General features: G+C 46.4%; 1 pseudogene; it reads left to right on the top strand.

Annotated features, from left to right (window-relative positions):
* The first annotated feature begins 2,046 nt into the window (after positions 1–2,046).
* Positions 2,047–2,988, top strand: LOC135969940 (uncharacterized; annotated as a pseudogene).
* The last annotated feature ends 11,404 nt before the right edge of the window (positions 2,989–14,392 follow it).

The raw sequence follows: 14,392 nt of genomic DNA, 5'->3' as shown, positions 1-14,392 counted from the left end.
AGAATGGAGTGAACCCAGGAGGTGGAGCTTGCAGTGAGCCTAGATCCTGCCACTGCACTCCAGCCTGGGCAACAGAGCAAAACTCCGTCTCCAAAAAAAAAAAAAAAATACATTATATATATGTGTGTGTGTGTGTGTGTGTGTGTGTGTATATCCTCTGTCTTCTCCATACCCATGTGTTCCCTTCTGTGAGAGAATTCCTTACACCACTGCTGGGAAGAGAATTTTTCTCTGCTATATTTGCTTGGAAGAATTAAAGGTGTAGGGCAAAAATTCTTGGAAATTATGTACTTTACGATCCTCAAAAGTGAGAAAAATGAACCCCAGAAGAGAAGGCCTTCCAGGAAAATTCCAGAGCCGAAGGTAGACCCAGTACATTGTTTTTGTTTTGAGAGGAAGTCTCACTCTATGGCCCAGGCTGGAGTGCAGTGGAGCCATTTCACTCACTGCAACCTCCGCCTCCTGGGTTCAAGCTATTCTCCTGCCTCAGCCTCCTGAGTAGCTGCGATTACAGGCACCCACCACCACGCCGAATCAATTTTTGGATTTTTAGTAGAGATAGGGTTTCATCATGTTGGCCAGGTTGCTCTCGAACTCCTGACCTCAAGTGATCAGCCTGCCTAGACCTCCCAAAGTCCTCGGATTACAGGCATGAGCCACCGCGCCTGGCCGACCTGGAAAGTTTTAATCAATTACTCTGAACCATGAAACAAACATTAGGAAGTAATAGAAAAAAAAATTAATCTAAAAACCCTCCGGACAGTCAAAGAATTGCAGATTTAAAATAGTATGAATACTTGGATTCATGGTTTTGAAAAAGGACCTCGCATTTACCCGCATGTACAAACTGCCTGCCCACCTCTATCAGAGCATTTTTCAAGCTGTGCTACAGTTAACTATGTACTGCCCAAAGTTAATCTGTCCCTGCAGATCATAAGCTCTTCAAGACCAGGACTTCAGGAGAACAAGCAAAACTTCAGAGAGAAAGGAGCCACCGAAACAGAGTTCATAACAATGGGTCGGCAGGAGCTGATGACTGGAGGTGCGCTGTAGCTTTGGGGTCTGGGACAGCGGAGGGCAGAGAAGGCAAAAGGGCCTGCATGACACGCTACAGGGCTAGGAGCATCAGCTGCGGTGATTAGTTCAGTTTTGTCTCGTATGCCTGTTACTTATACACCATCTCTTGTTCAGAAAGAACTTCAGGTTGAGTATTTGGACTCCTTGAGTCTTCTGCTGTTTGTCTCCGGGACGTTTAACAGTCTTAAAAGGGGAAAACTGTCCAGTTCGATTTTCCTTCCTGGGACATTACAGGTTTTTCAAAAGTTTGATGAAAGCATTCACTAAGGAGTGATTCCACTTTCTCTGGTGGCTGAGAAATACGCGTCTGAGGGGCAGCATCAGGTCTTCTCATCAAGCTGAGGTCGGAGTCTCCCCACCCACAGACCTCACCCTTGCTCTCCCCTCATAAATCTGACTTCTAACTGTAACTGCCTTGGCTTCATTCCGTGGGTGTGGATGCTCCTGCTTGAAACGCATTTTCCAGCCCGCCAAATTTTTGGGAGAGTTTCTTCCACTCTCCAAGCGCCGAGAGTTACAAAGTTCAATCTACCTTTCCAGATTTTTTTTTTCTTCCCATTACTAACGGAAGAAATCAAGAAACGCCAGGCAGAAGGGCCCTGCTCCCTCCAATCAGAACCCAGCCCGGGGCCAGAGCAGGAAGTGCGGCGGTGGGACGCGCAGTGATAGCCCCTCGCCCCCCTGGACCCGCCGGCCAGGGCAGAGGTCCGTGCGGCCGCTGTGCGACAGCTCCGGGCCCGCGCCTCTCGCTTCCTCCCGCCGGGCAAGTGAGAGGATAAACCATGGGGCGGGGGCAGCGCGCCCCCACCAACCGCGACCCTCGCGCACGGACCCCCACTACACGCGCGTCCCAGGCGGAGTCGACCCAGAGGAGCCACGGGGCAGCGCACAGCCCCACTAGCAGGGCGGCCAGGACCCACGCGCGCGGGTCCACGAAGCCACCTATATAGGTGACAAAACACTCAGGAAGCCGTCATGCGGGGCCGGGAAAGAGCCCCCACCCAGAGTCACGGACTCCCTCGTCCGAGGGTCCTCGCAGTCCCCTCGGTGAGTCTAGCGAAGCAGTCTGGCTGCGAGGGAGGTCGGGGAGGGCGGCGGAGTCTCCCACTCGCGGTGACCCGGACCCCGCCCCACGAGTGGGTCCTCGCAGGGCCCCCTCTACCGCACGCGGGGACCAGCCACGCCTCGGAGGACCGGGCAGAAGCCAGCGCCCGGGTCCATGCAGTGCACTCCGCGGCAGACGCGGGGAGCCGGGGAGCAGTGGGGACCTGCCGCCACCCGCAGGGCGACCAGGATCCCCGCGCAGGCCCATGCGGTATGGTAGCAGGCGCGAAGCCCCCGGTGCCACCCGAGGCCGAGACAAAGTCCAGGAGCAAGGACCCCGGATCCCGACCTCGGACCCTGAGGAGCCCAGCTCGGAGCTGCCACGCCCGGGGCAGAGACCCCGCTCGCTCTGGAGACCCCGTTGCCCGTCGCGCCGTCTCACCTCAGGCCGCCGCCTGGCAGCGCTCGCTCCTCGCCGCGGCGCCTGGGCCGACTGGAGCGCAGCTGAGCAGCCGACAGAGCCGCGGCAGCCTCAACAATGGAGCCCCGGGGCGGGGCCGCCGCCGCCGCTTCAGCCCGTGTTCCCCGCTCAGGATCCGGCTCGGATCAAGGAGCTGCAGCTGGCGCGGGGCTGCGGCCGGGACACACACCGTGCAGGTGCACACGGACCCGCCCGCCTCCCGCCGCCCCGTCCCCAGCGGAGCCGGGCGCCAAGGGCCCGCCCTCCGGTCAATGGGGAGCGAGCCGTGTGGAGAGGGCGGGGCCTGGGGGAACAAATGGAGGTTGGGCGGGGCGGTGCTGGGACTGGGCGTGCAGGGTCCCGCGGGAGCACCGGACCCAAGAGCTGGTAGGATCCTGGCCTCCTAGAAGACCCAGCTCAACGTCCACCTGGAGTCTGCTCTACAGGACGCGCTCATCTCAAGCCCAGAACTCAGGCTTTTAGGGCAGAGAGCGAGAGAAAGGCTTGCTTTACAAAAAGTGAAACTGAGGTCCAAGGAATAGGATTGCCTGCTGCCCGAAGTCATGTAGTCCCATTCACTCGTTCACCTTGTCATTCAGCAAACAGTTGGAAGCAGGTATGGTGGGCGTTAGGAGTGAAGTAGGGCCTGTAATCCCAGCACTGTAATCCAGCACTTTGTGGGGCCGAGGCAGGTGGATCACTTGAGGCCAGGAGTTCGAAACCAGCCTGACCAACAAGATGAAACCCCATCTCTGCTAAAAACACAAAAACTTAGCCGATCGTGGTGGCGCGTACCCGTTGTCCCAGCTACCGGGAAGACTGAGGCAAGATAATCGTTTGAACCCGGGAGCTGGAGGTTGCAGTGAGCTGAGATGGTGCCAACTGCATGCGCTCTGGCCTGGGCGACAGAGTGAGACTCTGTCTCAAAAAAAAAAAAAAAAAAAAAAAAAATTAATAGATGGGAAGTAGACGAGAACTTAGGCCTTCCCTGAAGGAGCTCGGCCAAGGAGTATCTGAAATGTCTCTGCATCTCTTTAAGGTCTGATAAAGGAACCAGGAGCGAGCACTAATCACTTCCCTTTCCTGCCTCATAGCTTTCATGTGTTTGCTGTTCCCCGCCTGAAATGCCAAGTACCAATGGTGTTTATTTATTTATAGAAATAGGGTCTCCCTATGTTGCTCAGGCTGGTCTCAACCTTCTGGCCTCAAGCTATCCTCTCATCTCAGCCTCCCAAAGTGTTGGGATTACAGGCATGAACCACTGTCTCCAGTCCTGATCGTCTTTAAAACGTCTTTCCTCATCTTATTTGAGCTTCCTGTTTCATGTGCCCCCACACATTGGTTTCCCTGTACTTCCATAGCTGCTCCTCGGTGGGTTCCGAGGACCCACCCCCTTCTCTGCCCAACTTGTATATGTCTGGACTCAGGCCAAATGCCCTTCCATTTGCAGTGGGCACTGCCACAGGAAATGTCATGCCCTTGCGGGCTTCACAAACCATCCACATGCTCTGCTGCCTGCCAGAGACATCCATCCCAGTCAGATGCCCAGCCCTGACCTTTCCCAAAGCCCCAGCTGGACACAGGGAAACATCTCAAATTGTCCGCGGCCAAAACAGAGTGGTTTCTTAATGCCCTAACCTGCTCATCCACATTCTTGTGATTCTCTGTAAACAGCCCCTCCATCCACCCAGCTGCTCAGGTGAAAATCTCAAATCCTCCTCCAGTCCTTCCTCCCCGAACCTCTCATGCAGCCCTCTGCCTTCCTAGGACGCTGAGCACCCCTCACTCCCAGCGCCAGCTGGGGTGCTGTCTGAGTGGCTGCCTCCCACGTGACATGAAGTGTGACCTCTCGCCCGATGTGGTGGCTTACACCTGTAGTCACAGCACTTTGGGAGACTGTGGCAGGCAGATCGCTTGAGGCCAGGAGACTGGGACCAGCCTGGCCAATATGGAAACTAAAATACAACAATTAGCCAGGCATGGTAATGCGTGCCTATCATCCCAGCTCCCCTACCCAGGAGGCTGAGGCAGGAAAATTGCTTCAACCTGGGAGGCAGAGGTTGCAGTGAGCCAAGGTCACACCACTGCACTCCAGCCTGTGCAACAGAGAATCTGTCACAAATTTAAAAAAAAAAAAAAAAGAAGAAGAAGAAGGAGAAGAAGTGTGACCTCTCTAAGGCAAGGCAGTGTCCCACTCTGATTCACTTCCATGTGTAAAACAGGACCTGCACCCTGAAGGCATTCACTCAGGGACGCTGCTGGGATGGGTGGATGCACGGTTAAGGTCTTCATGGTGGCTGGGGCTGACCCCATCCCCATCGCTCTTCCCACACACACCTGCACACTCATCACTCCCACGCTCACACCCACCACTGAAAGCCTGGCCCCTAATCTGATTTGCCTAACAAGGTCCCCAGATGAACAACACAGGCTTCCCTACCTCTCCCCTGCTAGGGCCCCACCGTGTTCTGGGATGTACTCAGGGATAAGGAGAACAAAACCTCAGGGAGTGAAAGGACATTCCAGGGTGCAGGCCTCTGCATCCCCCTCCATGCCCTCACCCCTGCCTGACACACCCTCACCCCTGTACCTGGCCAGCTCCTACCAACCCTTAAAGTCTCACCGAGTTCAGTGGTGGCAGCCACACCCTAAAGTGACTGACCCCCCAATGACCTATGCCCTTGCATAGTCTTCCTGACCTTGGGTACGAGCAAAACCGGTGACTGGCTTCTAACCCATAGAGCCTGGCAAAAGCAATGGGATGTCACTGTCACAGTGCATCACCTTCGCACACTAGAGAGAAAGGTTCCGCCTGCAGGCGCTCCAGGAGGGAGATGCTCTGCTGAGAAAGGACCTTTGTAGGAGCCCCGTAGGCAAGGAAGCAAAAAGCTGGGCCCTTGCCAAGCGGGTCCAAGCAAATGAATTCTGCCAATAACCTCGGCGGACCTGGAAATGTATTCTGCCCTGGTGGAGCCTCAGATGAGGATGCAGCCCAGCTGCTTAGCATGAGATCCCAAGCACAGGACCTGCTAAAATGTGCTCAACTCCTAGCTTGCCAAAATTGGCTTAAAGGTGTTTGTTACTTTAAGCTTCTAAGTTTTTAGTTATTGCCTATGAAAGTGTTAAAATATGAGACAATAACTTAGGTCCCCTCCCCATCACACACATTCTTCTTTCCGACATTCATCACAATTCTACTTATTGATTTCAAATCTCCCTCTTGACTGGGTGCAGTGGCTCAGGAGTTCCAGACGAGCCTGGCCAACATGGTGAAACCCCATCTCTACTAAAAATACAAAAATTAGCTAGATGTGGTGGTGCAGTCCTGTAATCCCAGCTACTCGGAAGGCTGAGGCAGGAGAATTGCTTGAATCCAGGAGGCAGAGGTTGCAGTGAGCCGAGATGACACCATTGCACTCCAGCCTGAGTGACAAGAACAAAACTCTGTCTCAAAAAATAAAAGAAAAAAAAAGTCTCTTGCCACTAGCATGAAGGTCCCATGAGAAGAAAAATGGGAACTCTTGCTCATAACAGTGCCCTAAATGCCCAGCACGGTGTAGCTCTAGGGCAGTTGGTCGATGGTGGATGCTGCTGGTTGGAGGGCCCAGCTGGCCCTCCCAACTGCCTCCTCCCTGGTCACGTTCCATTATAGAGAACAGAATAGTTTCTTGCCTTTCCAGAGTCCCTCTTAGTGGAGATTGGCCAAGTGACATTGTCCTGCCCCGGGAGATATAAGTGGAAGTTGGCTGAAAGCTTTCTAGCCTTGGTGTGCTGGGACGATTTGAACCAGGACATGACAGCTGACCGTCCATTGTTCGGGAATTCTGCAACTTGGTTGTTCAACACATTCAGTACTTCAAAATATTAAATAATGTAAACTCGCAAATTAAAAAATGCATTAGACCAGATGCAGTGGCCCACGTCTAACACATTGGAAGCCTGAGGCAGGAAGATCACTTGAGCCTAGGAGTTCAATACCAGCTTAGGCAAAAAAGGAAGACCCTGTCTCTACAAAAAATTTTAAAATTAGCTATGCATGGTGGTGTGTGCATGCAATCCTAGCCACTCAGGAGGCTGAGATGGGAGGATCGCTTGAGCCACCTGTTCAAGGCCCCAATGAGCTATGATAGTGCCACTGCACTCCAGCCTGGGTAACAGAGCCAGACCCTGTCTCAGAAATAAATATATTTCATATGTTAATAAATTTATAATAAATGTATGTATATACACATTTAAGTATAATAATTATATATTTAGATATAAATATATATTTCTTGTTTTATTTATTTATTTATTTATTTTGCGATGGAGTTTAACCCTTGTCACCCAGGCTGGAGTGCAATGACACAATCTGGGCTCACCGCAACCTCCACCTCCTGGGTTCAAGTGATTTTCCTGCTTCAGTCTCCTGAGTACCTGGGATTACAGACATGCACCACCACGCCTGGCTAATTTTTGTATCTTTAGTAGAGATGGGATTTCTCCATGTTGGTCAGGCTAGTCTCGAACTCCTGACCTCAGGTGATCTGTCCACCTTGGCCTCCCAAATTGCTGGGATTACAGGTGTAAGCCACGGTGCACAGCCTATATGATACATTTATATATTATAATTATGTATATTAATTTTATATAATTATATATAAATATAAATATAAAAACTTTCCTTGCCTTCTCTTGTTTCTACCTTCAGTCAGTCCAATGACTTCAAATACTATCTACAGGTAGTAATTTTAAATGTGTATTTTATATTATATATATATTTATTTGTTGTTGTTGTTGTTGAGACAGAGTCTCGCCCTGTCGCCAGGCTGGAGTGCAATGGTGCAGTCTCAGCTCACTGCAACCTCTGACTCCTGGGTTCAGGCAATTCTCCTGCCTCAGCCTCCCAAGTAGCTGGGCTTATAAGCGTCCACCACCACGTCCAGCTATTTTTTTTTTTTTTTTTTAGTAGAGACAGGGTGTTGCCATGTTGGTTAGGTTGGTTTTGAACTCCTGACCTTAACTGATCGCCCACCTCGGCCTCCTAAAGTGCTGGGAATACATGCGTGAGCCACCTTGGCCAAAATATTTTTCTGTTTCCAAACATTTTACATGAGAGGAAAGTGGAGAAGAAATCATCTGACACTCTACTGTAAAAAAAAAAATCATTGTGCCTCTCTTCTTTTCATCTTTCCTAAGTGTACATATTACCAAAATGTCTTTAGGTTGAGGTCACCACGTGAAAACTTTACAGGGTGCTGTGTCCTCAGCCACCCTCCTGTCTTTTCCTAGTCCTGGCATTTTAGAACTGTCTGGGGATGACCCAGGATACCACAGTGGCCATGTCTATTGGAGGGTCTAGTGAGTATCAGCCCCGGGGTCATCTCATCGCCAACGACAGCCTGAGGTAGGGAGTAGAGTCTCTCAGGGGAGCAGTTGGATGCTCCTGGCCTTAGAGGAATCTCCTGGTATAGTTTCATCTAAAATGGTGACCCCTTAGGGTTATTAAAATTTTAGGACATTAAAATGAATGGACAATACAACGTAATGTCTTTAAAGATATGTCATTAAAACTGTTCCTCCAGGCCGGGCACGGTGGCTCAAGCCTGTAATCCCAGCACTTTGGGAGGCTGAGACGGGCGGATCACGAAGTCAGGAGATCGAGACCATCCTGGCTAACCCGGTGAAACCCCGTCTCTACTAAAAATATACAAAAAAAAAACCTAGCCGGGCGAGGTGGCGGGCGCCTGTAGTCCCAGCTACTCGGGAGGCTGAGGCAGGAGAATGGCGTAAACCCGGGAGGCGGAGCTTGCAGTGAGCTGAGATCCGGCCACTGCGCTCCAGCCTGGGCGACAGAGCGAGACTCCGTCTCAAAAAAAAAAAAAAAAAAAAAAAAAACAAAAAAAAAAACTGTTCCTCCAGCCGGAGCTTTTATTCCTCGGACACACATTGACGGTCTGCAAATGGGATGCTGATATTGAGAGGAAAAGGCAGAAACGATTTCTGCTCTCTAGATTGTCTCAGACTTGTGAAGAGAGAAAAACTGTCCCAAAGGACAAGGAAAACCCACCCCAGAGAGGATATGCAAGAACCTGAATATGAAAATGCACTGAAGGCACACAGGAGGACAAAGAGCAGTGCCAGTGCCTCCTAGGTGGTCACTGAGGACTTTACTGAACAGGATGGGTGTCCCGAGGGATAGAAGGGCCTGCCGTGACACTTAGAAAGGTCTGTGTTGGAGTCAGCACTGCCTCTCCCTGAGTTTGTTACCTTGATAAGGCTTGTCCGCTTATTTGAGTTTCAGTTTTTCATTGACTGTAAGATACATGTTGTCAGTACAGCTTGAAAGATAAAGGTACTATTTCTAAAGTAGCAAGGTAAAATGACATATTTTATTTGCTAAAAGTTCATATTTCTTTCTTCCCCAGAGTGAGTGTAGTAAGTTTTAAAGGTCTGTTCTTTTCAAGGGTAATGTCAAATGGAATTGTAACACTCAGCTTTGTCAATGCTACTAGTGAAATAAAAGTGTGATAGATAAATTGATGATTTACAAAGATTCACCAAAATGTCAGTTTCCCTCTTGTAGCATGGTGAAGAATTTATGACAGTGGACACATCTGTATCCTCTTATCTGGATATCTGAGGGGTTTTTTGGTGTTGTTTTATGGTTTTTTTGGAGATACTGTCTTGCTTTGTAGCCCGGCTGGAGTGCAGTGGCACCATCTCTACTTACTGCAACCTCTGCCTCCCGGGTTCAAGTGATTCTTCTGTGTCAGCCTCCCGAGTGGGATTATAGGCACCCACCATCACACATATCTAATTTTTGTATTTTTAGTAAACATAGGGTTTTAGGCCTGGCGCGGTGGCTTATGCCTGTAATCCCAGCACTTTGGGAGGCCAATGTGGGCGGATCACGAGGTCAGGAGTTCCAGAGCAGCCTGGCCAACATGGTGAAAAACTGTCTCTACCACAAATACAAAAAAATTATCTGAGTCTGGTGGCAGGCACTTGTAATCCTAGCTACTCGGGAGGCTGAGGCAAGAGAATTGCTTGAACCCGGGAGGTGAAGTTTGCAGTGAGCCAACATCTTGCCACTGCATCCCAGCCCAAGCGACAATGCAAGACTCCATCTCAAAAAACAAACAAACAAACAAACAGCAAAAAGGCGGGGTTTTGCCATGTTGGCCAGGCTGGTCTCAACCTCCTGACATCAGGTGATTGCCCGCCTCAGCCTCCAAGGTGCTGGGATTACAGGCGTGGGCCAGCACACCCGGCCCACTCTATTTTCTTTTAATTCCCTAAATTTTAACATGTTTGAGTTTGTCTGTTCCTTTATTACTGTTTTCTTACATAAAAGAAATTCTGTCTAATCCTTCGTAAAAAAAAAAAAAATCTTCCTGTGACTTCTGAAAGTGTTCTGGTTTTATCTTTCGTATTTGAATATATAATACGTTGATTATGGTTCATGGAATAGAGAAGAATGCAATGTATTTTCCCAAGTAGACGCCAGCCTGGTTTGCCTCATATTTTAAAGTGCATGTGATTTCTTTTTCTATTCTACGGTGCCTACTCTATCATTCGTCAACTTTCCACATAAATGCTGGGTCATTAAGACTTTTCTTCCCGTTGGTCTGCTTGCTCATCTCTCTGCTAATACTGAGCTGTCCTTAGTATTTTCGTTTGAAAATCTTAGAAGTATGTTAGACAAGCCATCACTCTTTTTTTAGATGACGAAAAAACATTAGTCATTTGTCATTTTTACTACGCATGAAAAAGTAATTTTTCCTGCCTAAAAACAACCTGATTTGGGAATTTATGTGATTTCATCGGAATAGCATCTGGAAGTGGTGACATTAATGTCATTTTAAAATGCCTTGACATTGTGCAATAGAAATTTTAAAAATTATTGTATTAGTATTGTTAAATATCAATTATTGGTTTTATTTACTACTCAATTAAATTTAATAACCCTACTCTCTCTTGGTATAATCACATGGAATGGGCTCAACTCCCCAGTTAATAAGTGACAGCACGTATAAAATATTGTCTACCAGGGAAACTCATTGAACACTTAGTGTTCAGACTGTGTTTTGGTGTCTGGTTTCCTAAGCACCACTGTAGTGAAAATAATAGACCTTCGGCAGAAAAAGTTTTGGTAAATATATTACATAAGCCATTTAAATGCAGTGAGTCATTCTTATTACTTGGGTTGGTGGAATCCCTTTCAAAATGTAAGTTACCAATACAAACAAAGATGGAATTTTGTGAGCAGGCATTTTTAAGAATAAGTAGTCTCAGGACTGATAATATTAACTCCCTTATGCACATCAGGTAGGACTTTATTATGACAGATACTAGAAATGTACAAAGTGAAGTTAAAAGGTAACTCCCAGCAGCACATCTTACTCCCTGGATTCTCTAATGAGATGGGTGTTTCTACATTGCTGTTGCCTTTTTGAATAGTTCAATTCTAGCAATAGTACTGCTGTGTGGGAGGGAGTATGTGTGAACAGATTAAGAGTTGTGACAATCAAGTCACAGAATAAATGCGTGGAAATTTTAGAATTATGTAAACAGCTTTTGGATTGAGTATAGATTCCCAGTGCTGTCAGTCTCACCCGTCCTTCTATCCACAAGTGTGGAATGTTCTAGGACTCCATGGCTTTTGAGGATGTGGCTCTGAACTTTACCCAGGAGGAATGGATTTTGATAGATTCTTCTCAAAGAACCTCTACAGAGAAGTGGTGCAGGAAACCTGCAGGAACCTGGCTTCTGTAGGTAAGAATGACAACACATTTCACTTAATTACAGAAGTATTTCCCTATCATCAGTGCTATTTGTGATTTGGAATGTGGCAAGGGAATGATTTGGTGAAGAAATCAGGCATGGGCACTGTGTACAATGAACATGAAATCTAGTAATGTTTCTGTAGTTTGTAATAATTCATGATAATTTTGTGGGTCTGCATTTTAGGAAACAAATGGAAAGACCAGAATATTGAAGATCACTTTGAAAAACCTGGGAAAGAGATAAAATAATTTGCACTGAGAAGAGGAAATAAAGTCCTCTGAAGGAATCTTAGCTTGTCATGAACTTAGAAACAAGCAACCAAAACAAATAAGAGTCACTTGAAATTTATTTTTTTTTAGAAAAATTTCACCCAAAATGTAATATACTTCAGTGTAGCAGTCAGTGTTTGGAAAACAGTTTACTTGAAAGTAGCACTACAAAAATGTGTATATGAATGTTACTAATTTGGTCATAGCCATGCAGGTGGTAGCTGTGTTTTCAATAGTAACCCATTTACTTTCAAATAATTCAATCATGGCAAAAAAATATAATAATAACAATGCATTTTCCTTGATATTGGGAGCAGTGTAAGCCCAAGACCTATTAATAAGTAGAAAGTTATTAAACCAACCAATAATAATGTGCTTTTCATATTTTTTACAGAAATCATGTGATACAGAGACTGTGTGAAAGCAAAGAAGGTAGACAGTATGGACAACTTGTCAGCCAAGTTCCAAATCTTGATCTGAATGAGAACATTTCTACTGGATTAAAAAAAATGTGAATGCAGTGTTTGTGGAAAAGTCTTTGTACATCATTCCCTCCTTAATAGGCATATCCTGGCTCACTCAGGATACAAACTATATGGAGAGAAGCAATATAAATGTGAACAATGTGGGAAATTCTTCGTTTCTGTTCCAGGTGTTAGAAGACACATGATAATGCACAGTGGAAATCCAGTTATAAATGTACGATATATGGGAAAGTGTTTTATTTTCTCAATTCATTTGAAAGACATCAGAGAACTCACACAGGAGAAAAACCCTATAAATGTAAACAGTGTGGTAAAGCGTTCACTGTTTCCGGTTGTTGTGTAATACATGAACGAACTGACACTGGAGAGAAACCCTAGGAATGTAAGGAATGTGGGAAAGCATTCAGATTTTCTTGTTATTTTAAGATGCGTGAAAGGACTCACGCTGGAGAAAGACCCTATACATCTACCAAATGTGATAAAGCCTTCAGCTGTTCCACTTCCTTTCGTTACCATGGAAGCATTCATACTGGAGAGAGACCCTTTGAAGGTAAACAATGTGGCAAAGCCTTTAGTCATTTGAGTTCCCTTTGTAACCATAGAAGTACTCATACTGGAGAGAAAGCCTATGAATGTAAACAATGTGACCAAGCCTTCAGTCGTCTCAGTTCCCTTCACCTCCACGAAAGAATTCATACTGGAGAAAAACCCTATGAATGTAAGAGATGCGGTAAAGCCTACATTCGTTCCAGCCATCTTACTCGCTATGAAAGAAGTCATGATATAGAGGCTGGGTGTAGTGACTCAGCCTATAATCCCAGCACTTTGGGAGGCCAAGGTGTGTGTATTGCTTGAGCCCAGGAGTTCATAACCAGCCCGGATTAAAACAATGTGAAACAACCTGGGCAACATGGTGAAACCCTGTCTCTAGAAAAAATAAAATAATGCCGGGCATGCTGGCTCAAGCCAGCTACTCAGGAGGTTGAGACAGGAGAAGGGTGTGAACCTGGGAGGCGGAGCTTGCAGTGAGCCGAGATCGCACCACTGCATGCCAGCCTGGGTGACAGAGCAAGACTCCATCTCAAAAAAAAAGAAAAAAAAAAAAAAAAAACCCAAAATAATTAACTGGGCATGGTGGCACATTTCAGTTGTCTTAGTTCTTTTTCAAGGACATAAAAAGCCATGGGGTGTTGGGGGAAAGCCCTGTGCATGCAGATCACGAGGTCAGGAGATCGAGACCATCCTGGCCAACATGGTGAAACCCCGTCTCTACTAAAAATACAAAAATTGGCTGGGTGTGGTAGCATATGGTTGTAATCCCAGCTACTCAGGAGGCTGAGACAGGAGAATAGCTTGAACCCAGGAGGGGGAGGTTGCAGGGAGCCGAGATTGTGCCACTGTGCTGCAGCCTTGTGGCAGAGTGAGACTCCATCTCAAAATTAGAGAAAATAACTAAATAAATAAATAAATAAATAAAGACCCTTGAATGTAAAAAATGTGGTAAAACATATACTCTTTCCCATTCCCTCATAAACATGAAAAGGCTCACATTGCACAGAAACCTTAAGAATGTAGGAAATGTGGTCAAGCCTTCAGATTTTCCTGTTTTTGAAGATTTGGGAGGACTCAGAGTAGAGAAAAGCCTTTTGAATCTAAATTTGTGGTAAGGCCTTCAGTTGTTTTAGTTCCATTTGAAGACATCAGCTCATTCCTGAGAAAAACCCTATGAATGTCCAGAATGTGGGAATGTTTCATTTCTTTCATGCCCACTCAAGGACATATGAAAATGCACACTGTAGCTGGCTGGACCTTGTAAATACAAGAACGTACACAGGATTAAAACTCTAATAGTTTAGAAACTGCAACAATATTTTCAGTTTTCACATTTACTTGAAAAGTCATGTGAAAACTCCCATGGGAAAGAAGTTCTATAAGTGAAGCTTTTCTAATTTGGAAAGCCTGATGTAAATTAATTACGGTGCAGTGTTTGAAAAAATGTATGAAATGTTACACAAGTTACAAGTATATTGTTTTTATCAGTGCCTCATTCTTAAAGAGTCTTGAGTAGGCATTTCATCTTGTTTTGCAGGGAAAGCTTGAGGTGAGAGTTCTGTAAATGCTCTTTAAGCAGTAGTACTTGAGTTTCATAGATAATGATATTAAGTTTGTTGGTAGAATTTTTGTCTATTCATTTGATAATGTGCTGGATTCACGGTTGAATTTTAATGTTTTCTAATATGAAGGTAAGTTTAATTTTTTAATTTCATTATTATCTTTTTTGGAGATGG

The sequence above is a fragment of the Macaca fascicularis genome, chromosome 3, assembly GCF_037993035.2.
Source record: "Macaca fascicularis isolate 582-1 chromosome 3, T2T-MFA8v1.1".
Lineage (NCBI taxonomy): Eukaryota > Metazoa > Chordata > Mammalia > Primates > Cercopithecidae > Macaca > Macaca fascicularis.
This window is presented reverse-complemented; position numbering and strand designations above follow the sequence as displayed.